The sequence below is a fragment of the Nomascus leucogenys genome, chromosome 23 (assembly GCF_006542625.1).
Source record: "Nomascus leucogenys isolate Asia chromosome 23, Asia_NLE_v1, whole genome shotgun sequence".
Taxonomy (NCBI): Eukaryota; Metazoa; Chordata; class Mammalia; order Primates; family Hylobatidae; genus Nomascus; species Nomascus leucogenys.
The window spans coordinates 34,387,301-34,412,898 of NC_044403.1; the positions used below are offsets into that span (position 1 = coordinate 34,387,301).

The 25,598-nt window shown below is 48.4% G+C and overlaps 1 long non-coding RNA gene and 1 pseudogene across 1 annotated transcript; both read left to right on the forward strand.

Moving 5' to 3' along the window:
- The first annotated feature begins 1,084 nt into the window (after positions 1 to 1,084).
- LOC115832874 lies at positions 1,085 to 5,033 on the forward strand. Its single transcript, XR_004028252.1, has 2 exons — positions 1,085 to 2,159; positions 4,728 to 5,033. It is a non-coding gene; the product is annotated as an uncharacterized LOC115832874 (long non-coding RNA).
- A 2,936-nt stretch (positions 5,034 to 7,969) lies between these two features.
- LOC105739896 lies at positions 7,970 to 25,051 on the forward strand (annotated as a pseudogene).
- The last annotated feature ends 547 nt before the right edge of the window (positions 25,052 to 25,598 follow it).

The following is a 25,598-nucleotide window of genomic DNA, read 5'->3' on the forward strand; positions in this document are numbered from 1 at the left end:
CCATAGTAATAGAAATAAAGGATTAAATACACACCAGAGGGCGTGGAGGGAAAGTAGAATCCCATCAATGGGTGTAGGAGGGGCAGGGGAGGAGCAGATTGCCATTGGGCACACAAGAAGTGCAGCGGCTGCAGCTGACAGCCGCCGACGTATGTCCACCGACACACGTTTCAGTGGGCAGGGGTTTGAAGAGAAGCACAATACCTCTTGTCTCAGTACATCTCTCCCAAGATAAGTATCAACCACGAAAGGAAAACATAGTACATTTACAAAGGAGAAACCCGGTGGAAACCCCCCACTAAGTGATCAAGGGCAACGTCACAAGCGGTGAGACGTTCCCGCACCGTAAGTCCCATGACATGATGTACATCAAAAACACAACATCATTTCTGCTTTATTTTATTTTTAATTTTTAGAAAGAGTCTCAGCCGGGCACAGTGGCTCACACCTGTAACCCCAGCACTTTGGGAGTCAGAGGCAGGCGGGTCACCTGATGTCAGGAGTTTGAGACCAACCTGGCCGACATGGTGAAACCCTGTCTCTACTAAAAGTACAAAAATTAGCTGGGTGTGGTGAAGGCGCCTGTAATCCAGCTACAGGGGAGGCTGAGGCAGGAAGAATCATTTGAACCTGGGAGGTGGAGGTTGCAGTGAGCCAAGATCGAGCCATTGCACTCCAGCTGGGTGACAGAGCAAGACACTGCCCCCCCCAAAAAAAAAAAAATGCTGGGCATGGTGGCTCACACCTGTAATCCCAGCACTTTGGGAGGCCAAGGCGGACAGATCACAAGGTCAGGAGATCGAGACCAACCTGGCTAACATGGTGAAACCTGTCTCTACTAAACATACAAAAAAAATTAGCCGGGCGTGGTGGTGGGCGCCTGTAGTCCCAGCTACTCAGGAGGCTGAGGCAGGAGAATGGCGTGAACCCGGGAGGCAGAGCTTGCAGTGAGTCAAGATTGTGTCACTGCACTCCAGCCTGGGTGACAGAGCGAGACTCCGTCTCAAAAAAAAAAAAAAGGGTCTCACTCCATCGTCCAGGCTGGAGTGCAGTGGCTCGATCTTGGCTGGTGGTAGCCTCAGCCTCCTGAGTAGCCAAGACCACAGGTACACACCACCACACCCAGATTCATTCTTCAAAAGTGTCAAGGTCGTGAAAGAAAAGTCATGACTATAGGAACAGTTACAGACTGCAGGTAACTGTGCAGAAACTGCAAATAAATGCAATATGGCATCCTGGAAAAACTGGTGAAATTTAGGAAGGTCTTTAGTTAATGGTTTTATGCTAGTGTTGATTTCCTGGTTCTGATCCTTGTACTGTCTCTATGTAAGACATTAACCTTAGAGGAAGCTGGGTAAGTTATACATCTATGGAAGATCCCCATACTGATTCTATTACTTTTCTGTGAGACCAAAACTACTTGAAAATAAAAAGGGAAACAACTGTCAAATACTAGGATTAAATCTGACAAAGATGCACACAAGATCTCTATACACATGAGCGAACACACACACACACACACACACCCCCCATAAAACATGTTTGAAAAGCACTAAGACAAAACAAAAAACAAAAGGAGAGAGATACCACATTCATAGATTGAGTGGCCACTGCTATAGAGGTGACACTCAGCACATTGAGCTATAGGTTTGAAGGTCACCCAGCAGCGCTGTTTTGCTTTGTTTGTATGAAAATTGACCAAGTGATTCTGGAATGTATCTGCGAAAGAGCCAAGAATGGCAAATAATCCAAAGAAGAATTTGGTGAGAGGACTTGCTCTTCTTGATATTAGGACCTCATGTCGGTGAAGACAGTGCGATGTTCTCACACGGAGACCAGCGGCCGTGGGTTCAGAAACAGCCCCCAGGCATGTGGGCGCTTCCTGGCGAGGGGGCCTACAGAGCCGTGGGGAAGAATGGAGATTTCAGTCAGTGGTGGGGTCCAATCAGAAACCTGTATGAGGAGAGAGAGGACAGGTGTCTGCTACTTTACTGCATTCACAACAGGCAGTTCCAGATGGACTGGTGAGCGCACGGGAAGGCAAAACCATAAAGCCTGTAGAAGATCACATGGGAGAACAGCTTCAGGAACTTGGAGCTGGAAAGATTTATTTCAGAGACCACTACAAAAAATACCCAAAAGAAAACCCGTTAAAATCGGTAAGTTCTTTTTCTTTTTTTCTTTTTTTTGTGAGACGGAGTCTTGCTCGATCGCCCAGGCTGGAGTGCAGTGGCTCGATCCTGGCTCACTGCAACCTCCACCTCCCGGGTTCAAGTGATTCTCCTGCCTCAGCCTCCCAAGTAGCTGGGATTACAAGGGCCCACCACCACGCCTGGCTAATTTTTGTATTTTTAGTAGAGATGGGGTTTTGCCATGTTGGCCAGGCTGGTCTTGAACTCCTGACCTCAGGTGATCCACCCACCTCGGCCTCCCAGAGTGCTGGGATTACAGGCATGAGCCACCATGCCCAGCAAAAATCAGTTAGTTCTATTCATGAGAAGACACCATTGAAAGTAAAAATGCAAGCCACTGAGTGGGAGAAGGTATTTGCAATCCATGTAACTGACAAAAGGTTTGTATTCCAAATATATTGGGAAATACTACAAAACCATAAGAAAAAAGGCAGCAGCACAATAGAGAACTAGTAACATACTTGAATGCACGCAAGAGCCTACCCAAGAGGCCAATAAATATATGGAAATGTGATTAATCTCATTAGTTACCAGGGAAATCCAATCTAAAACCTCACCTAATACCACGCACACCTGCTAGAGAGAGGCTGCCACTACCCCCGGAGGCTTGCAGAACACCGGTTCCCACACTGCTGTGGGGAGGGAAATCAGAACACCCACTTCAGCAGAAGGCTTGGCACACCTGTGCCTCAGCAACCTTTCTCCCAGGTACGTGCCCCCAAAAATGCATGGATGTGTGCACCAGGAGACATGTGCAAGAAAATCCATGCTAGTATTATTTTTAAAACCAAAATCTACAAATAATCCAAATGTCTACCGGCAGTAGAATGAATCAGTAATGTCATATGCACGTAAGAGACACCTAAACAGCCATGAACATGAACCACAGCTACATAAAACAAGGGATGACTTTTAAAATATGTACTTTATATACCACAAAGGAAAAAACTACTAAAGCATGTCAAAATGCAAAACTTCTGCTTATCTAAAAATAACATACCAAAAGTGAAAAACCATATAAACTTGGAAAAGAAATTTGCAACACATAAACCTGTTAAAGAACTTCTGCATGTGTCAAAGAAACAGGTAAGTAATCCATAGAGCAATGGGCAGAGAGATGAACGGGCATCTCCCAGAAGAGGAAAACGGATTGGCTGATAAACCTTTGAAAACACATTCCATGAAATGCAAACTAAAATTACCATGGAGGCTCATTTCATATCCAGTAATTTTGCAAAATGTAAACATAGACATTCTCAGATTGGGTGAGGATGAGAGGATTATATATAATCATAAATATATTATTTTTTTTTTTTTTGCGACAAGGTCTTACGCTGTCTCCCAGGCTGTAGTGCAGTGGTGTGATCCTGGCTCACTGCAACCTGGGCCTCCAGGGTTCAAGTGATTCTCCCACCTCAGCCTCCCAAGTAGCTGGGATTACAGGCGTGCGCCACCATGCCTGGCTAACTTTTGTATTTTTTGGTAGAGACAGGGTTTTACCATGTTGGCCAGGCTGGTCTTGAACTCCTGACCTCAAGGGATCTGCCCGCCTTGGCATCCCAAAGTGCTGGGATTACAGACATGAGCCAACAAACCCGGCGTGGCTATATATATGATTCTTGAAATTTTTATTTTATTTTTATTTTTTGAAAATTATATTTTAAAAGTAAGGGAATGGTGAACACATTTGTAAGAGTGGATTCATCTGCAGGGAGGAGCGGAGTTAGGTGGGGATGCAATAGTATTGGTGACATGCGAGCTCTTACATTCTATTGTCCTAAGGCACATATATATTACATATGTTCTTTTGTACACAACTTTTAAAAGAGATTTTTATGCATCCAGCAATTCCTTGAGCTTCACTAGTTTATTTTCATTTGTTAAATTTAACATTTTATTTTTAAAATGAAATGTATAAAATATCTCTGCTGTTATAACATTCTCTCTCTCCATCTCTTTCTGCCTCTTCATAATTATGGAAATTTACCCCTGTAAAAATGGAGAGAGAAATATTTGGATTATTCATCAAATGTTTGCACATTTGTTATTTCTTTTTTCAGTTTTGTTTTGTTTTTTTTAGAAACAGGGTCTTGCTTTGTTGCTGAGGCTGGAGTGCAGTGGTGCCATCACGGCTCACTGCAGCCTTGACCTCCCCAGGCTCAGGTGATCCACCCACCTCAGTCTCCTGAGGAGCTGGGACGACAGGCACTAATTTTGTGTGTGTGTGTGTGTGTGTGTGTGTGTGTGTGTGTGTGTGTGTAGAGATGGAGTCTCACCATGTTGCCCAGGCTGGTGTCAAACTCCTGGGCTCAAGTGATCCTCCCACCTCAACTTCCCAGAGTGCTGGGGTTTAAGGCGGGAGCCACTGTGCCTGGTCTGCACGTTTATTTCTGAATACTGGGATACTGGAATATTGGATGACTTGTGATCTGCAGCTTTTTCCTTTGATTTGGGGGCGTTGCTTACAGGTTGTATGAGTCAGGTTTTGTTCGTTGTTTTTCTGCTACCCAGTAGCTGTCTACGTTTCCTGTGCAGGTGGAATCCTCTGCTGCGGAGTCCTTCCGGCGGGCCCTCCATAGAAGTGCATGTTTCCTGTCTCTGTTCTCTTACTGCTGAGAGTATCAGAGGAGTGTAGAACTTTAAACAACGGCACGGTCCTTGAAGGAGAATCATCCTTCTATTCCCAGATCAGCTAAATATTTTTAAATTCCCAAATCAAAGCTTGAGGGACTTTTTGTGACTCTGTTGAAATGAATTATCATATCTTGTATAACAAAAAATTACCAGTTTAAGTCCCCACTGTATTCATATATTAAAAGAGGGATAACCACTCTGCCTCTAGGGCTTGTGGATTTTGTTTCTATTTGGAGGATCACTTGGCTAATGTGTTAGTCTGTTTTTGCATTGCTACAAAGGAACACCTGAGACTGGGTAATTTATAAAGAGAAGAGGTTTACTTGGCTCACGCTTCCACAGGCTGCGCAAGCACGGCACCTGCATCTGCTCAGCTTCTGGGGAGGCTCAGGAAGCCTTTACTCATGGTAGAATGCAAAGGAGAAGCAGGTGTGCCACATGGCAAGTGGTAGAGCAAGATGGATGCCAGGCTGTTTAACCAACCAGCTCTCATGCAAGCTTGTGCGCTCACAGAGTGAGAACTCATTACGGTGAGGAGGGCACCAAACCGTTCATGAGAGATCTGCCCCCATGACCCAAACACCTCCCACCAGGCCCCACTTTTGACATTGGGGATCACATTTCAATACGAGATTTGGAGGGGACCAAACCATATCAGCTAATAAATATAAAATACTTAGAGCAGGGTTTCACACACAATAAGCATTCAACAGATGTTAACTACCATTATCATATTCTTACCATCATTATAAGAAAAGCTAGGCCGGGCGCGGTGGCTCATGCCTGTAATCCCAGCACTTTGGGAGGCCGAGGCGGGCAGATCACGAGGTCAGGACTTTGAGACCAGCCTGGCCAACATGGTGAAACCCCGTCTCTACTAAAAATATAAAAATTAGCTAGGTGTGGTGGCGGGCGCCTGTAATCCCAGCTACTCGGGAGGCTGAGGCAGGAGAATCTCCTGAACCAGGAGGCAGAGGTTGCAGTGAGCTGAGATCGCGCCACTGCACTCCAGCTTGGGTGACAGAGCAAGACTCAGTTTTAAGAAAAGAAAAAGAAAAGGAAAAGAAAGAGAAAAGAAAAAGGAAAAGAAAAGAAAGAAGGAAAGGAGAGGAGAGGAGAAGGGAGGGGAGGGGAGGGGAGGGGAGGGGAGGGGTCATGAATTTCCTACCACAACAGCCTGTCAGAGAAAATACAGCATCATGAGGGGATTGCATAGGCTAATTGCACAGTCTGAGACTTCATTCTCCAGTTTTATTTCACTAGAAAATGGTGGTTTTGGGGAATGTGTATGTCATTGTCAGCTTAATCAGAAGGTGACTCCCTTTGCAGCTGCTGTTTCAAGTGTGTTCTCCTTAATGAAACAAATCAATACAATTTACCACCTGTTATGCAGTGACTGATCTGGTAAATATTTTTTCCTTCCTCAGTCAACATTCACCAGAAGCAAGTTGCCCCTCCGTGGAAGTGGCATCAGCATATCTTCCCATCTTATCATGTCCACAGGGAGCTTGGTGGTCTCAACACCCCTGAGATGATCTTGACAGTGCAGTACGCTGATGAGGGCACAGGGATAGGACCTGGGAAGCTTTCGGAAGCAGTGGATGCCCTGGCTGCCTAGTGAGATGCATGCCTGGCAGATGGGCACAGCTGGCCACACAGGGCCTGGCTCCTGGGTAAAGCTCTGAACACCCAGCTGTCTACACGGTGGTCCTCAAACTTTCTTTTCTTTTCTTTTCCCTCCCTCCCTCCCTCCCTCCCTTCCTTTAGATGGAGTTCCACTCTTGTTGCCCAGGCTGGAGTGCAATGGCGCGATCTTGGCTCACTGCAGCCACTGCCTTCTGGGTTCAAGCGATTCTCCCACCTCAGCCTCCGGAGTAGCTGGGATTACAGGCGCCCGCCACCACGCCTGGTGTATTTCTATGCTGACATCTAAAGTTTTTCCTAACAAGTTTAAATGGTTACAAAGGATCAGATTTCTGGTATACTGATACATTTTAAAGTAAACTCTTACTTTGCCAATGGGATACAAATACCATAAATGATTGGACACCCATAATCACACTTTTTAGACACACACAAGCTCTACAATAAGTAGAAATGGTATACTGTGTTACTCTCCTTGAAATACAATATCTATCCCACTCTTCTTTATATCTGCCCTATAGAGAGAGAATGTATACATCACATATGTTAGGATATATTTCTATCCTAATATATGTTATGCTTTTTATTGCAGATCCTGTAACACTTCCTGCAAAAAAAATTGAAATTTATTTTCTTTTGAAATTTAATTTTTAAAACCTTACATATAGCTATAAGGCTCCATGTTTATGGGCTGGAGTGTAGTGGCATGATCTCAGATTACTGCAGCCTCGACCTCCCTGGGCTCAAGCGATCCTCCTACCTCAGCCTCTGGAGTAGCTGGCACTACAGGCAGCTAATGCTTTTTTAAAAATGGTTTTGGTAGAGCTGGGGTCTTACTATGTTGCCCAGGTTGGTCTCGAACTCCTGGGCCGAAGCGATCCTTGCGCATAGGCCTCCTAAAGCTCTGGGATTACAGGTGTGAGTTACCCCGCCAGGCCGAGTTGTCATTATGGCTGTTAGTATGTAATTGTTCAAAAACAGATAAATATATTACAAGATTTGGACACGTAAAAAACAAAAGTTGGGTCAGAAAGGTAGAAACAGTGGAGCCGACGGGGTCTGAGTCGGAGGCATCGCGTCCGCGCGCAGCTTCCAGGGGCCAGAGCGGCAGGCAGGGGCCGGGCGTCTCCGGGACTCCCAGGGGAGACGGGAGGCCGCCCCGCCACGAGGCTGGAGCGGGGCCCCGGGGGTAAAGCGTGGCGGGGGGCGCCAGAGGAGCAGGGCGCCCGCGGGAGACGCTCCGGGTCCCTTCTCGGGCGCGCGGCTCCGGGGACGGCTCCACCTCCAGCCCTACCCGGATCTGCGCCCCAGGAGTCCCCGCCCCGCGCTCTGCTGCTCCTGGCAAAACCCGCACTGACGCCCTAGTTCAGGCTGGGTCTTCGGGGCCGCGCGCCTCCCTGACCGTCCTCGGCGCGCACCAGGAGGTCCCGGCCGCGCTGCTCCTGCGCTCAGCAGCTGGTCCCGCCCCGCGCAGTCTTCCTAAGTCCAAAGTCGGCCCCATGCCACCGCGCTGGGCTGCGACCCGCCTCTCCCGGGCCCGCCTGCGCAGCGATGACCGGCTCCTGGGAGGGCCCCGCCGCGATGCAGAGCGCAGAAAACCCCCGCTGCTCCTCTGCTCCAACCCGGGGGCATCGCTGCATCCGGAATCATCTCCGTGGGAGCTCAGGGTCCTTCTTGTTACTTTGGACTTATAATAGCTGTTTGGCCATTCTTCATAAACACTTTAGTATTTATTGTATTTATTTTGGACGCAGGGTCTCCCTCTGTCGCCCAGGCTGGATTGCAGTGGCATGCTCAGGGCTCACTGCAGCCTCAGCTCCCAGGCTCAACCGATCCTCCCACCTCAGCCTCCCGAGAAGCTGGGACTACAGGCATCTGCCACTATCAACGCCCGGCTTTTTTTTTTTTTTTTGGTAGGGATGAAATCTCATCATGTTGCCCAGGCTGGTCTTGAACTCCTGCACTGCAGCGATCCACCTGCCTCAGCCTCCCAAAGAGCTGGGATTACAGGCGTGAGCCACCATGCAAGCCCTACAATTTTAAATACTTAAATGTAGTAAGTTCTCAGTTTCCTGACTGTACTCTGATAGATGCAGTACTTGGCACCAGAAGGTGCCAGGAGACAGACCCTAAAAGATACAGTTGTGCAGCTGATTTGGTTGTGTTCCTGTCCTTGTCCTCACCTGTGGTTGACAAGAAAGCCGGGCTCCCTGGGCTCTCAGGTGCACAGGACTTGCCCTCCCAGCCTCCCACAGGAGCCACTGCCCCTTCAGTGGGGTGCTCCACAAAAGGGCGACATCCTGCGCTTTCAGGGCCCACAGAACACTGACTCTGGTGAGTGCCAAATTCTGGGGCCCCAAAACACCATGGTGGTCCACCAGTCAAAGTGGAGGCTGATGGTCAGGGATCATGCAATTGTGGTCCAAGTTCATCTCGAGCTGGGCCTGGGAGTTCTGCAGAACCTGCCTGTGGTCACTTTGCAAGCTCCTGAGCGTGTAGCTAAAAAGACATCCCAGAAACCGGCGGCATTCCCACATCAGCTCTGCAACCCACAGGGTTACGGCTGTCATGGTATAAAAAGTTAAATGGAAGCCCTGCAATTTTTCTTTCCTACCAGGTTAATGAACTCAAATCTGCATGTCTGGTGAAAATGCCGAGGTTAGTGCTACCCCCAAAAGATGTGAAAGATGCAGGGCTGGTGATCTCCAGCACAGCCCCCACCTGACTCCCTAGCTGGGCGAGGCGGAAGGCAGGCATCCTTGGAGAATGTCTGTGAATTTTCAAAAAGCTCAGCAGGTGGCTATTCCAACTGCACCTGCTGCTACAGATGTGATATATTTTCCGGACCAAATCAACATGACCCCTGGCACCTAGGGTGAGCCATTGGCCTGGAAAATGCTTTTCTCCCTATAATCATTCACAAGGATGGGGCTGCTGGACATGTGGGGCCCCTGCCCAGGCTATCCTCATCCATGTCCTCGGCAGCACCTTCAGGCAGGAAGAGCGGGAGTGAGACATAGGACTCTCCTCCAGGTTCAAGACCACGACCAGCCCAGCCCGTGGCAAGTGCAGGTTAACCCGGGCAGTAGCAGTCGCCCGAGGAATCAGTGCCAGAACTCTGTTCAAGGGAAGCTCCTCATCATGGATGAATCAGGCTGTTTGTGAGAGGAGGGATTTGCTGGTGCAGGGCTGTAACGTCCACATCCCCAGTGTGAAGCAGTGCTGCTGTGATGGCTGCTGGCCATGTCTCTTGCTGCCTGCAGCCCAGCCAGGAGCTTCTCCTGGAGCATCGTGGTGTTCCAGAACCTCTTCATGGCAGTCGAAGATCAGTATTGAGTCATGTCCGGCCAAATGCAGGACCTCATCCCAGGGCCTCATCCCACCGACTGGGACCCCAACGCAAAAAATTGCTATGGAGAAAGCCCCCCGAGCTCTTCCCGGCATGGCGGGTGCAGCAGATGCTCTCCAGCTTGGGTGAGGAGCTCGTCTCCTGGGGCCCAGCTGCAGCACTCAGGCCAGCCCATGGGAAGAAGACGAAGGCAGCGCAGGGAAACCTTGGCTTTGACCACCAATCGTGTTGTCATCTTTGGCCTCTGTGAAGCAGCTTGGAAACTCCAGCTGGTCCCATCGGGGAAGGAAGAAACCACAGCGAGGCTCCGGCAGTGCTGGTTCTTGGAGGACTGGACGCTGGGACCTGCACAGGGACCTGTGACTCATGTTTGTCGGGGGCCAGGTGTCACTGCCAGTTTTGATCCAGGACCCTTCATTGTAAAATTATTTATTGGATTCCTTTGGAGTAGTGGGAAAATTATAATGTTTTATGTAGGAGAATGCCTTGTCATTCTAGCTGAAAATGTTCAAGGAAAGTATTTTTGTTGTTCTTGTGTTCTCAAGTTTCATGAGTTAAATCATCCCTTCACCCAGGTAAAATGTTTCGTTTTTTTTTTTTTTTTTTTTTTTTTTTGAGATGGAGTTTCACTCTTGTTGCCCAGGCTGGAGGGCAATGGCGCGTTCTCGGCTCACCACAACCTCTGCCTCCCAGGTTCAAGTGATTCTCCTGCCTCAGCCTTCCAAGTAGCTAGGACTATAGGCATGCGCCACCATGCCCAGCTAATTTTGTATTTTTAGTAGAGATGGAGTTTCCCCATGTTAGTCAGGCTGGCCTTGAACTCTTGACCTCAGGTGATCCACCTGCCTTGGCCTCCCAAAGTGCTGGGATTTTAGGCGTGAGCCACTGCGCCCAGCCTCTTTTGTCTTGTAGTAGGTGAAAAATAATAATTTGCAAGGATAACCAGAGACAGTTTACTTTTACATAATAGGGCTGACAAAACACCCTCACATTCTTGTCTCACTGCTGGGTCAGTGCTACCACTCTCTGAGGTAATCTAATCCAGCCATCTTTATTGTCTTGACCCCCACAAGCATGAACTGATACACTGTATTAGTGAATTTATCCTGATTGGACTAAATGAACACAGAGTAGCAAATACCTTGGATGCCTGAGTAAGAAATGACATTTTCATGCAAACCATGAAAATTCAGGGTCCTACAATGTCAGTGAAGTTTCTAGGAATCCAATAGCCTGGGGCATGTTAGAATATTGCCTAAAAGAGGAAATACACCAGGCACAGTGGCCTGTAAAATCCCAGCTACTCAAAAGGCTGAGGTGAGAGAATTGCTTGAGCCCAGGAGTTCTAGGCTGCAATGAGCGATGATCATTGCCACTCCAGACTGGGTGACACAGTGAGACGCCGTCTCTAAAAAAAAAATTTTAAGATGAAAGACACATTGTGGCCGGGCGCGGTGGCTCCCGCCTGTAATCCCAGCACTTTGGGAGGCCGAGGCGGGTGGATCACGAGGTCAGGAGATCGAGACCATCCTGGCTAACATGGTGAAAACCCCGTCTCTACTAAAAATACAAAAAATCAGCGGGTGTGGTGGCGGGTGCCTGTAGTCCCAGCTACTTGGGAGGCTGAGGCAGAAGAATGGCTGAACCCGGAGGCGGAGCTTGCAGTGAGCTGAGATCGCCCACTGCACTCCAGGCTGGGTGACAGAGTGAGACTCCTCTCAAAAAAAAAAAAAAAAGAAAGAAACACATTGTGTACCTGCCACTATAAACCAGGCATATCTGCAGGCCTATGTGCTTTTTCAAAGGCAACACTGGAGCCCTGCAACCCATTCACTAAATAGTTCATGGTCTGCTGGCTTTCAGTTGGCCCCTGGGCAAGAAAAGGCTCTGCAGTAAGACCAGCATTCAATGCCACCTGCTTCACCACTTGAGCCTTTATGACTCAATAGATCAGTGACACTCAGATTGTCAGTTGCACATATGAATACTGTTTGAAGCTTCTGGAGAAACCCAGTAAGAAAATCACAGCACAGAACCCTAGAGTTTTTTTTTTTTTTTTTTTTTTTTGAGATGGAGTCTTGCTCTGTAGCCCAGGCTGGAGTGCAGTGGCGAAATCTCGGCTCAGTGAAAGCTCCTCCTTCCGGGTTCACGCCATTCTCCCGCCTCAGCCTCCCGAGTAGCTAGGACTACAGGCGCCCACCACCACGCCCGGCTAATTTTTTGTATTTTCAGTAGAGACGGGGTTTCACCATGTTAGCCAGGATGGTTTCGATCTCCTGACCTCGTGATCCACCCGCCTTGGCCTCCCAAAGTGCTGGGATTACAGGCATGAGCCACCGTGCCTGGCCAACCCTAGAGTTTTAGAGCAAAGTCATGCCCTCGTCTGCATAAAACTTTTTTTTTTTAGACAGGGTCCTATTCTGTCGCCCAGGCTGGAGGGCAGTGGTGCGATCACAGCTCACTGCAGCCTTGACCTCCCAAGGCTCAAGCAGTCCTCTTGTCTCAGCCTCCCAAGTGGCTAAGACTAAAAGTGTGCACCACCACACCCAGCTATTTTTTTTTTAATTTTTTTAATAGAGACACTGTCTCACTGTGTTGCCCAGGCTGGTCTGAAACTCCTGGGCTCAAGCAATCCTCCTGCCTCAGCTTCCCAAAGTGCTGGGATTACAGGCGTGAGCCTAAGCTATTCTTCTTTTGAGAAAAAAACTCTGGTTTGCTATGGGGCCCTGGCGAGCACTGATGCGTAACCACAAGACTCCCAATAACGCCACCATTTGGGGTAGTCATCATGAACCGATAGTACCAGACCCACCAAGCCATGAGGTTGGGCGTGTGAACCAGCAATTCATCACCGAATGAAGATGAAACATAAGAAACTGGGTTTGCGAAGGTCCTGGCAGCTCAGATGCCTGTGACACGGGGTGCTCCTCCATCACCTCCTCCCTCTTGATCCACACCAATGGCATCATGGAAAGCTTCTCATGATCGCCTGACTGACAAGGAAAGAAAAGCAGCCCTGCTTCTCAGACGGTCCCTCGTGGTGTATTGAGCTCCAGCCTTAAGTCAGGAGTGTGCCTGGCAATGAGAAGCACTTTGAGCTGTGAATTTTGTTGTCCACTTTGTCGGGACTAAGAGATCCATGGAAGAAAATATGGACTTTGTTCCTGGCGGTAGTTAATGGTTTGGCTGGATACCAAAGAGAGCAGGCTTGGGAGATCGGTAAGAAGCATATCTGGGAAAGAGGATGTGGGTGGACGGCACAGAATGTGAAGAGGTTGTGCACCTTTGCAAATGTCCACCAGGGTCATGCATTTTGGGGAGAATGTACCAAGAGGGATCATCAGGAGGGCGACGCCATGCACTGTGGATGGCAGTCATACTTTCCAGCCACCTTCACGCTTTATCAACGAGCAGCAGCAGAGATGGGGGCTTTGCATGGGCTCTACAACATAGAGCTTCCTCCTCCCAAGGCTGCCACCACTGAACACTGAACCTTCCAGCAGCAGAGATGGACACTGAGCCCCCAGCATGGCTCCACTTCCGGGGGCTCAGCCACCTGCCAGCAGGCTGACCACACTGAACCCTTTCCATCATGAAGGGGCACCGCGTGTCCTCACTGAAGGAATGGATTCTAGATATGAATTTGTTCTTGACTGCAATGATGTTGCCCGTGCCACCATGAGTTTATAAAATATTTATTCCGGCCAGGTGCAGTGGCTCACACCTGTAATCCTAGCACTTTGGGAGGCCAAGGCAGGCGGATCACTTGAGGTAAGGAGTTAGATCAGCCTGGCCAACGTGATGAAACCCCATCTCTACTAAAAATATAAAAATTAGCCTGGCATGGTGGCAGGCGCCTGTAATCCCAGCTACTTAGGAGGCTGAGGCACAAGAATTGCTTGAACCCGGGAGGCGGAGGTTGCAGTGAGCCAAGATCATGCCATTGTACTCCAGCCTGGGGACAGAGCAAGGCTCTGTCTCAATAAATAAATAAATGAAATATTTATTCCACATCATGGTAACATATACAACATTGATGCTAAGGAACTTATTTTCCAGCTAACTTCTTTCCCATGGAATGCACTGGTCTTACTAGGTATCCTGGCTCAAGAGGAGCTGGCATGATAGAATGGTTTAGTGGCCTTAAGACCTGGTTGCAGTGCCAGTTGGGAGATTGTATCCTGAGAATATATCATTGTATCTTATGGGATGCAGTATATGCTTTGAATCAGTGACTAATTTATGGTGCTGTGGGGGCAAGCTCTATAATGGCCCCGGCTATCCTTGCTCCTGGTATTCATGCCTTGTGTAGTTCCTTCCCCTTGAGTGTGGGTGGGACCTGTGACTTGCTTCTAACCAAGAAAACACAGCGAAGGTAATGGGATGTGATGTCCATCATTCCTGTAATTACGTTACATAAGATTGCTACCTGGCTGGGCGTGGTGGCTCACGCCTGTAATCCCAGCACTTTGGGAGGCCGAGGCGGGGCGGATCATGAGGTCAGGAGATCGAGACCATCCTGGCTAACACAGTGAAATCCCGTCTCTACTAAAAATACAAAAAAAGTAGCCGGGCGTGGTGGTGGGCACCTGTAGTCCCAGCTGCTCAGGAGGCTGAGACAGGAGAATGTCGTGAACCCAGGAGGCGGAGCTTGCAGTGAGCTGAGATTGGGCCACTGCACTCCAGCCTGGGTGACAGAGCAAGACTCCATCTCAAAAAAATAATAATAAAAAATAAGATTGCTACCTTTGTCTTGATGGCAGACTCTCTCCCCTGCAGGCTTTGATGAATTAAGTGCCATGTTGCAAGATGCTCATGCAGAGGCTCATGTAGCAAAACTGACATCTAGCAAGACATGGGGGCCCCTCAGTCCAACTGCCCACAAGGAACTGAATTTCATCAACAAGCATGGGAGCCTGCAGGCGCATCCTTCCCCAGTCGACCCTTGAGATGAGAATGCAGCCCTGGCTGAAACACCTTGGCATTAGCCTTGTGAGAGGTGCTGAGCCAGAGGATCCACTTAGGCTGTGCCAGGACTCCTGACCCACAGAAACGGCCGGATGATAAGACAGTCATGAAGTTTGTGGTCACTTGTTAAGCAGCAATGGCTCCTGAGGGGCAGACGAAGCAGCAGCAGCCACTGTCATGGCCCCTCCCCACATTGTTGCAAGCCCCTCCCCCTCTGGCTGAAGTGACTTCCAGGGATGTAAAGAGCTGGTGCCTTTTTTCCCTCTTAATTTTTCTCTTTTTCTCTTCTTAGGAGCCAAACATGAAAGGCTAGGACATTCAAAACAACTATATATACTGGGGAAATTAGAAAGTGACCATAAATGCCAAAGAAAGACTCAGAAGAGTCCCAAGAAGACCTTATGTTTATACCCCAGCTGAGCCTTGGAAAGCGACAGCCTACAACAGTAGAAAAGAAAAGAAAAACAAAACCCAGCAAACCCTGGGGAAGGAGGCGAGTCTGATTTCCAGAGTTACCACATTATTAGATTCAAATGTCCAGTTTTCAACAGAAGTTCACAAGGCATACAAAGAAACAGGAAAGTACGGCCAATTCAAAGGAAAACAAAAATAAATCAACAGAAACTATCTCTGAAAAGCTGGGCACGGTGGCTCACACCTATAATCACAACACTTTGGGAGGCTGAGGCAGGCGGATCACCTGAGGTCAGGAGTTCGAGACCAGCCTGGCCAACACAGTGAAACCCCCGTCTCTACTAAAAATACAAAAATTAGCCAGGTATGGTGGAGGGTGCCTGTAATCTCAGTTACTTGGGAGGTTGAGGCAGGAGAATCACTTGAAACTGAGAGGCAGAGGTTGCAGTGAGCCGAGATCATGCCACTGCACTCCAGCCTGGGAGACAGAGCAAGACTCTGTCTCAAAAAAAAAAAAAAAAAAAAAAAGAAACTTTCCCTAAAAATAACCTTGATGGCATGGCTACTAGACAAAGACTTTAAAACAATTATCTTAAAGAACTCAAGCACTAAAGGAAGACATGGAAGAAGTCAAGAAAATAATGTATGAATGAAATGGAAATATTAACAAAAAGGCCAGGTGCGGTGGCTCACACCTGTAATCCCAGCACCTTGGGAGGCTGAGGCAGGTGGGTCACTTAACCCCAGGAGTTGAAGACCAGCCTGGGCAACATAGCAAAACCCTGTCTCTACAATAAATAAAAACAAAAACAAAAATTAGCCAGGCATGGTGGCACACACCTGCAGTCCCAGCTACTCAGGAGGCTGAGGAGGGAGGATTGCTTAAGCCCAGGAGGTCAAGGTTGCAGTGAGCTGTGACTGTGCCACTGCACTCCAGCCCGGGTGACAGAGTGAGACCCTGTCTCAAAAAAAAAAAAAAAATGAAGAGACTAAGAGACCTGTGGGACACCATCAAACGGGTCAACATATACATTTTAGGTACCTCAGAAAGAGAAGAAAGAGAAAGGGGCAGAGAGAATACAGTCATGCATCACTTAACAACAAAAATATGTTCTGAGAAATACATCCTCGTGTGATTCAACATTCTGTGAACATCGTAGAGAGTACTTACACAAGCCTACATGGCATAGCTACTGTATACCTAAACTATATGGTATATAACTTATTGCTCCAAGGCTACAAATATGTACAGTATGTTACTGTATTTAATACTTAGGCAATTATAACACAATGGTAAGTATTTGTGTATCTAAGTACATATAAACATAAAAAGTACAGTAAAAATACAGTATTATAATATTTGAGGACCACCAACATATATACGGTTCATTGATGGCCAAAATGTCATTATGCAGCTTATGACTATGTTTGAAGAAATACTGGCTGAAAACTTCCCAAATTTGATGAAAGACATGCATATAAACATCCAAGCAGCTCAAGTAACTCCAAGTAAAATGAACTCAAAGAGACCCACACTGAGACACATTATAGTCAAACTTTTGAAACACAAAGTTAGAGAGAATCCTGAAAATAGCAAGAGAGAAGCAACTTGTCACATACAAGGGATCCGCAATAAAATGACAAGCAGATTTTTCATCAGAAACTTGGAGGCCAGAAGGCAGAGGGCCAATATATTTAAAGTGCTAAAAGAAGGGCTGGGTGCAGTGGCTCACGCCTGTAATCCCAGCACTTTGGGGGGTCGAGGTGGGCAGATCACCTGAGGTCAGGAGTTTGAGACCAGCCTGGCCAACATGGTGAAACCCTGTCCCTACTAAAAATACAAAAATTAGCTGGGCCTGGTGGCAGGTGCCTATAATCCCAGCTACTCGGGAGGCTGAGCCAGGAGAATCACTTGAACCTGGGAGGCAGAGGTTGTGGTGGGCCAAGATTGTGACATTGCACTCCAGCCTGGGCAACAGAGCAAGGCTGTCTCTCAAAAATTAAATAAAAAAATAAAAATAAATAAAGTGCTGAAAGAAAAAAAAAACCGGCAAAAAAGAATCCTATATCCAGCAAAACTATCCTTCACATGTGAGGAAGAAAATAAGACATTGCCAGATAAACAAAAGCTGAAGGAGTTTGTTACCACTAGACCTGCCCTGCAAGGAATGCTCAAGGAGGTCCTGCAGGTTGAAATGAAAGGACGCTAGATGGTAACTCAAAACCGTTAAGAAGAAATAAAGATCTCAATAAAGGTAAACATGTGGGTAACTTCTATGTCTGTTTTCTATAGGATTTAGGATATATATATATATATATGTATACACACACACACTTTTTTTTTTTTGAGATGAAGTCTCGCTCTGTTGCCCAGGCTGGAGTGCAATAGCATGACCTCGGCTCACTGCAACCTCTGCCTCCCAGGTTCAAGTGATTCTCCTGCCTCAGCCTCCCAAGTAGCTGGGATTACAGGCACCTGCCACCACACCTGACTAATTTTTGTATTTTTAGTAGAGACGGGGTTTCACCATGTTGGCCAGGTTGGTCTTGAACTCCTGACCTCAGGTAATCCATCTATCTTGGCCTCCCAAAGTGCTGGGATTACAGGCCTGAGCCACCACGCCCAGCCCATATTTTTAAATTATTAGTTTAAAAGCTACTATTACTATAATTTTGGTTTGTAACTCCACTTTTTTTCCTAGATAATTTAAGATACCAGTGCATTTATAAGAATTATGTTTTAGGGTACACAATGTATAAAGATGTAATTTTGTGACATCAGCAACTGAAAGGAGTGGAGACAAAGCTGTAAAGGAACAGAGTTTTTTATGTTGTTGAAGTTAAGCTGGTATAAATTCAAATTGGAGAGTTAGAACTTTAGGATGTTAAATGTAAACCCCATAGTAACCACAAAGAAAACCTATAGAATATATACCAAAGGAATTGAGGAAGAAATTCAAACATTTCACTACAAAAAAATAAACTAAACACAAGAAGACAGTAATTCAGGAAATGAGGGACAAAAAATGTTATATGGCATATATAAAACAAATAGCAAAATGACAGAAGTAGGTCCTTTCTTGTCAGTAATTATTTTTTTTGTTTGTTTTTTAGAGGTGGGGTCTTGCCCTGTCACTGTGGCTGGAGTGCAGTGGTGCAATCATAGCTCACTGTAACCTCAAACTCCTGGGTTCAAGTGATCCTCCCATCTCAGCCTTCCAAGTAGCTAGCACTACAGGCACATGCCACCATGCCTGGCTAATTTTCTGTAGAATGTGGCCCAGGCTGGTCTCCAAATCCAGGCCTCAAGCAACCCTCTCATCTCAGCCTCCCAAAGCACTGAGATTACAGGCATGAACCACTGTGCCCAGCCTCTCTTTATCACTAATTACTTTAAATGTAAATGGATTAAACTCTCCAATCAAAAGACAGAGATTGGCAGGATGGATAAAAACCCCTGATCCAAGTATATGCTGTCTACAAAAGATTCACTTTAGATTAAAAAACACAAACATTGAAAATGAAAACAGAAAAAGATATTCCGTGCAAATAGAAACCAAAAGGGAGCAGGAATGACTGTACTAGTATCAGACAAAATAGATTTTTAAATCAAAAAAGTTCACAAGGGAGGTCAGGCACGGTGACTCACGCCTGTAATCTCAGCAATTTGGGAGGCTGAGGCGGGCAGATCGCCTGAGGTCAGGGGTTCGAGACCAGCCTGACCAACATGGAGAAACCTCATCTCTACTAAAAATACAAAATTAGTTGAGTGTGGTGGTGGGTGCCTGTAATCCCAGCTACTTGAGAGGCTGAGGCAGGAGAATTGCTTGAACCCAGGAGGCGGAGGTTGCAGTGAGCCGAGAACATGCCATTGCACTCCAGCCTGGGCAACAAGAGTGAAACTCCACCTCAAAAAAAAATAAAAAAATAAAATTTTTTAAAAAGTTCACAAGAGACAAAGAAGGACATTATATATCAAAAAAGTTCAATATAGCAAGAATATATAATAATTATAAATATGTATGTACCTAATGTCTGATCATCAAAATATATGAAGCAGGCCAGGCATGGTAGCTTACACCTGTAATCCCAGCATTTTGAGAGGCTCAGGCAGGCAGATCACCTAAGGTCAGGAGTTTGAGACCAGCCTGGCCAACATGGTGAAGCCCTGACTCCACAAAAAATACAAAAATTAGCCAGGCGTGGTGGCGGGCACCTATAATCCCAGGTACCAGGAGGTGGAGATTGCAGTGAGCCAAGATCATGCCACTGCACTCCAGCCTGGGCAACAGAGCGACACTCCATCTCATAAATAAATAACATCGTGAGAGAGTACTCTGAGCAATTATATGCCAACAAATTGAGTGACCTTGATGAAGTGGACAAATTCCTAGAAACACAAAACTTATCAAGACTAAATCATGAAGAAATAGAAAATCTGAATAGACATATAACTAGCAAGGAGATTAAATCAGTAATCAAACATCTCCAAACAAAGCCTGGGCATGGTGGCTCACACCTGTCATCTCAACACTTTGGGAAACCAAGGTGGGAGGATCACCTGAGCCTAGGAGTTCAAGAGCAGTCTGGACAACATAGTAAGAACCCATCTCTACAAAAAATTAAAAATTTAGCTAGGCCTGATGACACACACCTGTAGTCCCGGCTACTTGGGAGGCTGAGATGGGAGGGTGGCTTGAGCTCCAGAAGTCGAGGCTGCAGTGAGCTGGGATTGCACCACTGTACTCCAGCCTGGGTGACAGACTGTGCCCCTGTCCCCCCCTCAAAAAAAAACAGAGCAAGAGAAACCAAAACCAACATAAACGAAGAACACTCGACAAACTAGAAAGAGAAATTTATTCCGCCTGATACAGAGCATTTAGGAAAAACCAACAGCAAACGCCATCCTCGACGGAAAAAGGCTAAAGAGTTTTTCTCTAAGGTTAGGAAGAAGGCAAAAATGCCTGCTCTTGCCACTGTTTCAGCACAGTGCTGGGAGTTCTAGACACAGCAGTTAGGCAAGAAAAAGAAACCCAAGACATCCAAATTGGAAAGGAGGAAGTAAAATTATCTCTGTTTGCCAATGATACGATTTTATATGTATTAATAGAAAACCCTAAAGATTCCACCAGGGTTCCAGGCACGGTGGCTCACGCCTTTAATCCCAGCACTTTGGGAGGCCGAGGTGGAAGGATCGCTTGAGGTCAGGAGTTCAAGACTAGCCTGGGCAACATAGTGAAGCCTCATCTCTACAAAATAAAAAAAAGAGCCGGGGCCTGGTGCTGTGTGCCTATAGTCCTAGCTACTCGGGAGGCTGAGGTTGGGGGACTGCTTGAACCCAAGAGGTTGAGGCTGCACTGAGCCATGATCACTGCACTGCACTCCATCCTGGGTGACAGAGCAAGACCCTGTCTCAAACAACAACAGTAAGAAATGCATGAATGAGGCTGGGTGCAGTGGCTGAAGCCTGTAATCCCAGCACTTTGGGAGGCCAAGGAGGGCAGATCACCTGAGGTCAGGAATTTGAGACCAGCCTGGGCAACATGATAAAACCCCGTCTCTACTAAAAATACAAAAATTAGCTGGGCATGGTGGCACGCACCTGTTATCCCAGCTACTTGGGAGGCTGAGGCAGGAGAATCGCTTGAACCCGGGAGGCAGCGGTTGCAATGAGCCAAGATCGCCCCACTGCACTCCATCCTGGGTGACAGAGCGAGACTCCATCTCAAAAAGAAAAAAAAAAAGGAAATGCACGAATGAGTGAAGTCCTGGCATCTTTCAGGAGCTCTGTGGTGACTGTCTTTTGCAAGCTCGGGTTGATATTGGGGAAACAGCCAGAGAACTGATTGCCCTAATACCAACTGGGATGTGGGATTCTGGACGAGGTCAGTAGAGTGTTGCAGACCCAGTGAGTATGATCATAGACACATCAGGCTCTGCCAGCCAGACAGCAGCTGCCACAGTCTCTCACCCAGTTTCCAGATTTGAGTGAAATTCAGACTCACAGCTGCCAAACTGAAGAGGAGGCTGGACGCCCTAGGGCATGGGGCTCTCCCAATACAAAGCATGCCAACCACTCCCGCCAGTTACGCTCCTACTCTGTCCCCGAAGGGGTCTGTGGCCATTTACCAGGGTTAAGTGTCACCGACATAGAGGGGTACAGAGAGGCTTTTCGAGGACGGGAACATGGTGTGTAGTGGGACACTGACATTGATGCCAGGACTTTGACAGGATCACCACACCCCTCTGTTTATAGAAGTCACGGAAGGCACTGTGGCCCGAGTCCATCTCTAATGGGTTCAGTGGGTCTGTAGATCTGCCCTGTTTATTGGGATACACACTGTGGAACTTCCTCCCTTCAGCAAGACAGTGAGCTTGACAGAAGGAGTGCTTTGCTTGAGGAATTGCAGAGGTTAACACCAACATCAGAGACCAGGGAAGCAGGTGTGGTGGTTTCCATCTCCATTAGATTCAGCTGCCTGGCCTTTGCAAAAACAAATTACTAATGACCATGGGTGACGGACTGCAGTAAACTTGAAGAGGCAGCAGGGCCAGTGAGAGCTGCCACACCACGAGTGGTCTTTTTGCCGCAGCAGATCAACATAGCCTCTGTACTTGGTGTGTGACTAGCATCTTGGCAAATTCTCTCTTCTCAATATCCTCGCTCAGGAGGCTCAGCAGCAGTTCATCTTCACCGGCAGACAGCAGCATTCCTTCCAATGCAATCACAAGGGTCCGTAAAAGTGGAAGAGGAGCCAGGCCTGGTGGCTCATGCCTGTAAGCCCAGCTACTTGGGAGGCCAAGGCAGGAGGATCGCTTGGGCCTAGGATTTCGAGACCAACCTGGGCAACATAGCCAGATGCTGTCTCAAAAAAACAAAGAAAAGAAAAAAAAAAGGAGAGATAAAAGCTGGCTAATGGAAGCAGATGAACGGGTGGCCCAGATGTTAAATTTAGCAGAAAAGAGCTTTAAATAGGTATTGTAAGTATATTAAGGAAAATATGAATGAAATGGACACTAATATGGATAATTTTCAAAAAGAAACTAAAATTTATTAAAAGTGAATCCAGCGGCCAGGAGTGGTGGCTCATGCCTGTAATCCCAGCACTTTGGGAGGCCGAGACGGGCGGATCACAAGGTCAAGAGATCGAGACCATCCTGGCCAACATGGTGAAACCCTGTCTCTACTAAAAACACAAAAACTAGCTGGGTGTGGTGGCGGGCGCCTGTAGTCCCAGCTACTCGGGAGGCTGAGGCAAGAGAATTGCCTAAACCTGGGAGGCGGAGGCTACAGTGAGCCAAGCCCCTGTACACTCCAGCCTGGCAACAGAGCGAAACTCCATCTCAAAAAAAAAAAAAAAAAAAAAGAAAAGAAAAAGAATCCAATGGGTATTCAGAAACTAAAAACTACAATATATGAAACTAATGTTTCTGATCTCACTTATCTGTAAATGGCAGCATAATTATTCACACGACAAAATCATTTTTTAAATATACACTATAAGGCAGATGTCGTTTCAGTCACTTCTGAAGCAGGCTTCATGGCCTGGTGTTAAATGTCCTGCCAGATCTACAAAAGTTCAGCTTAAAGAACGCACCCAAGACGATGCATTTCCAAGTGCAATCGTAATTCCACTGAGCAAACGAGGAGGGGACGTACGTCTAAATGCTAAACAAAGATGCATTCTCGAGGTGTTCCATCTTATCAGCAAAATCCAGACTGGAAGACTCAAGTCAAACAGCCCAAGTCCTTGAGAAGAAAAATTGTAAAGACAAAAAAAAAGATGGAGAAAAACCCATACAGTTACACTGAAAGAGGCCTGCCGGACGTGGGAGCACACACCTGTAGTCCCAGCTACTCAGGCTGAGGTGGGAGAATCACTTACACCCAGGAGTTGGAGGCTGCAGTGAGCTAGAGTTACACCTGGGAATAGCCCCTGAACTCCAGCCTGGGCAAGACACCTGACCCCGTCTCAAAAAAAACAAAACAGAACAAAACAAAAACCCAAACCAAAAACAGTGGAAAGGGGAGGCAGAAGTGGAGAGCCAGAGGGAAGGAAACCCGCAGCATGGCTGGCTTTCCTTGATGTCAGCCTGGCGAGGCCGTGCCCGGTGGCCACACTGCAGAGCTGGTAGATGTGGCAGCTGCTACAGTGGCAAGGGGACACAGGCACAGGGACCTCCCCATCTCCTGGGCATCTCAATGGTCCCAGGAGTTCTGGGGGGTGGGGGATAAAGCATCCAGTGAAGGGGTCCATAGATCTAGGCTGTGCCAGGACACTGCAGGGCAAAAGATAGATTCTGGCACCTGTGCCTCCGTCCAGCAAGAAAGACCCTGTGCTTGCCAGGCCCCTTAGCACCGTGACAGCAGCACAGGCCATGTTTGGGACCGTCCCCAGTGTGGCCCAGGGCTGCTGGCTAAGGTGGAAGTTGCCAGGCTGCTTGGACCACACTGTCTGGTTGGAGGATCCTGCGTGCAGGAGATAGGGTGGGTGTGTATCCTCTGGCAGGCCCCCCTGCGGAGCCTCCCACAGGTTTCTGGGGCTCTGGGGCTCAGCCACACCTTCCTGGTGGAGGCTATTCTTCTTTTGGAAAGCAGCTCCTGGAATGCTACCTTCCCAGGCTGGGTTTCCCAGCTCCACAGTCACACCCATGGGCAGCCCAGCAGCCATCTATTGCGTGGTGGAAAAGGTGTTTGCGGTGTTTGCCGGGCCCAGGCCAGACGACACAGGCGAGTCCCGGGGCCCAAGTGTCTACATCGCATTCGCCCCTTTTGCAGCTCAGATGCCTCCTGGGGAGGGCACCGATGCAGGGGAAAGGCTGGGGAAAGGCTCCTACACCAACTCCAGCCTGACCTCCCCACACACTGTAGTCCCATGCAGGGAGGTCCTGGGGGGCAGCAGCAAGGGACAGCCCCCGGGGGGCACCTGATCACCCACTTCCTGTGGGTGGGAAGAGTCACTCAAGCGCTATGTATCACTGACTCCGGACACCAGTGAGGGCTGGGCTGGCTCTCCAGGGCCTGAAGTGAACAAGCCCTGGAGATGCGGACAGCTGGGAAAGGCTGGGGGGGGGGTCTGTGAGGAGCAGGGAACACCAAGCTCAAGGAGAGGCTCTGCATCCTGTGGGGACGCCCCTAGAGAGAGTCGGCCGCAGCGAGGGCACAGACAGGCACGTGGACATCATGACTGCACCATGGACGTCAGCCAGCAGGCCCCGGGGCAGAGTGGCATGGGGGCAGGAATGGTGGCTACGCCAACGGCATGAGCTCATTTTCCAAGACTGATCTAGAGCAGCTCCCACCCACGCAGAACAAGCCCTCTTTACAGACCACCAGACGTGGGGAGAGCAGGCCTGCAGGCCGAGAGGAGGAGGCTGGGGAAGGCGTGCTCTGTCTGGATGGACTTCCTGGAATAGCCTCCGAGTGCAAAAATAGCGTGTCCATGTGATGGCGACCAGGGGTCCCCGCGGCACAGAAAGCGCTGAGTCAGCGGCATGGACTCCTCCGAAGGCACGTGAGCTGGGTGGCCACGGCTGTGGGCTGCAGCCTTGCACGTCCCCAAAACTAAGTGCCTAGCTCTGAGCCTACCGTCTGGAGGCAGAGCAGTTTCACTTGACACTTGCTGCTCTGAAGGGCACACAGTCTGTTCTGGCTGAAATAGACTTCCTAGCAGATGTGTAGAATCCCCCCTGCCAACCCCACCTGTGCAGTCCTAGCACTGCCGGCAGCCCTGCTTCTGAGCTGGAAACCCACTTTGTAGCAAAAAGAGGCACCATGGCAGGGGTCACGGGGCTCCCTGTGTCTTGGTGTCACTTTCTCCAGGTGCAGGCTCCTGATGGGAAGGCCTGAGGGTCAGTGTGGCCAAGATGCAGCTCCTGGCTCTGTGGCCTGCAGTTTGAGGTTCCCTCGAGAAGATGGAGCTCCGAGGTCCTGTCTGCCCCACACCCCGCAGTGCGGCTGAGGCCCCAAGACGCCTAGCCAGTGAGGCGGGGCTGTCCTGGAGGAAGGCTAGGAGTCCACCTCAAACTACAGAAAGCAAAATGGGGGCATCCCTGCCTTTCCATGACACTGAGAGCAGAAGAGCGGCCTCTTGGTTTCCCACCAGGAGCCTACATCTGCAGAAAGTGACACCCAGACACAGAAATGATAGGAGACGGTCCCAGGCAGAGCCTCGGTGCTGGCCTTCAGTGACAGAAGGGACATCTTCCCCAGATTTTCCTAGGGCCTGGCCTTGTGTTCCCTGCTTCCTCTCATAGCTGCCTCTTGCCAAGGCCAAATCCCCAGCTACTGGACACGCTCCACCACTTACATACCACGGGGCCTTCCGCGGCGGTGCTCCCGCACACCTGAGGCTCTTATCAAACAACTGCCACTACTTCCGTCCTCAGGACGGGGT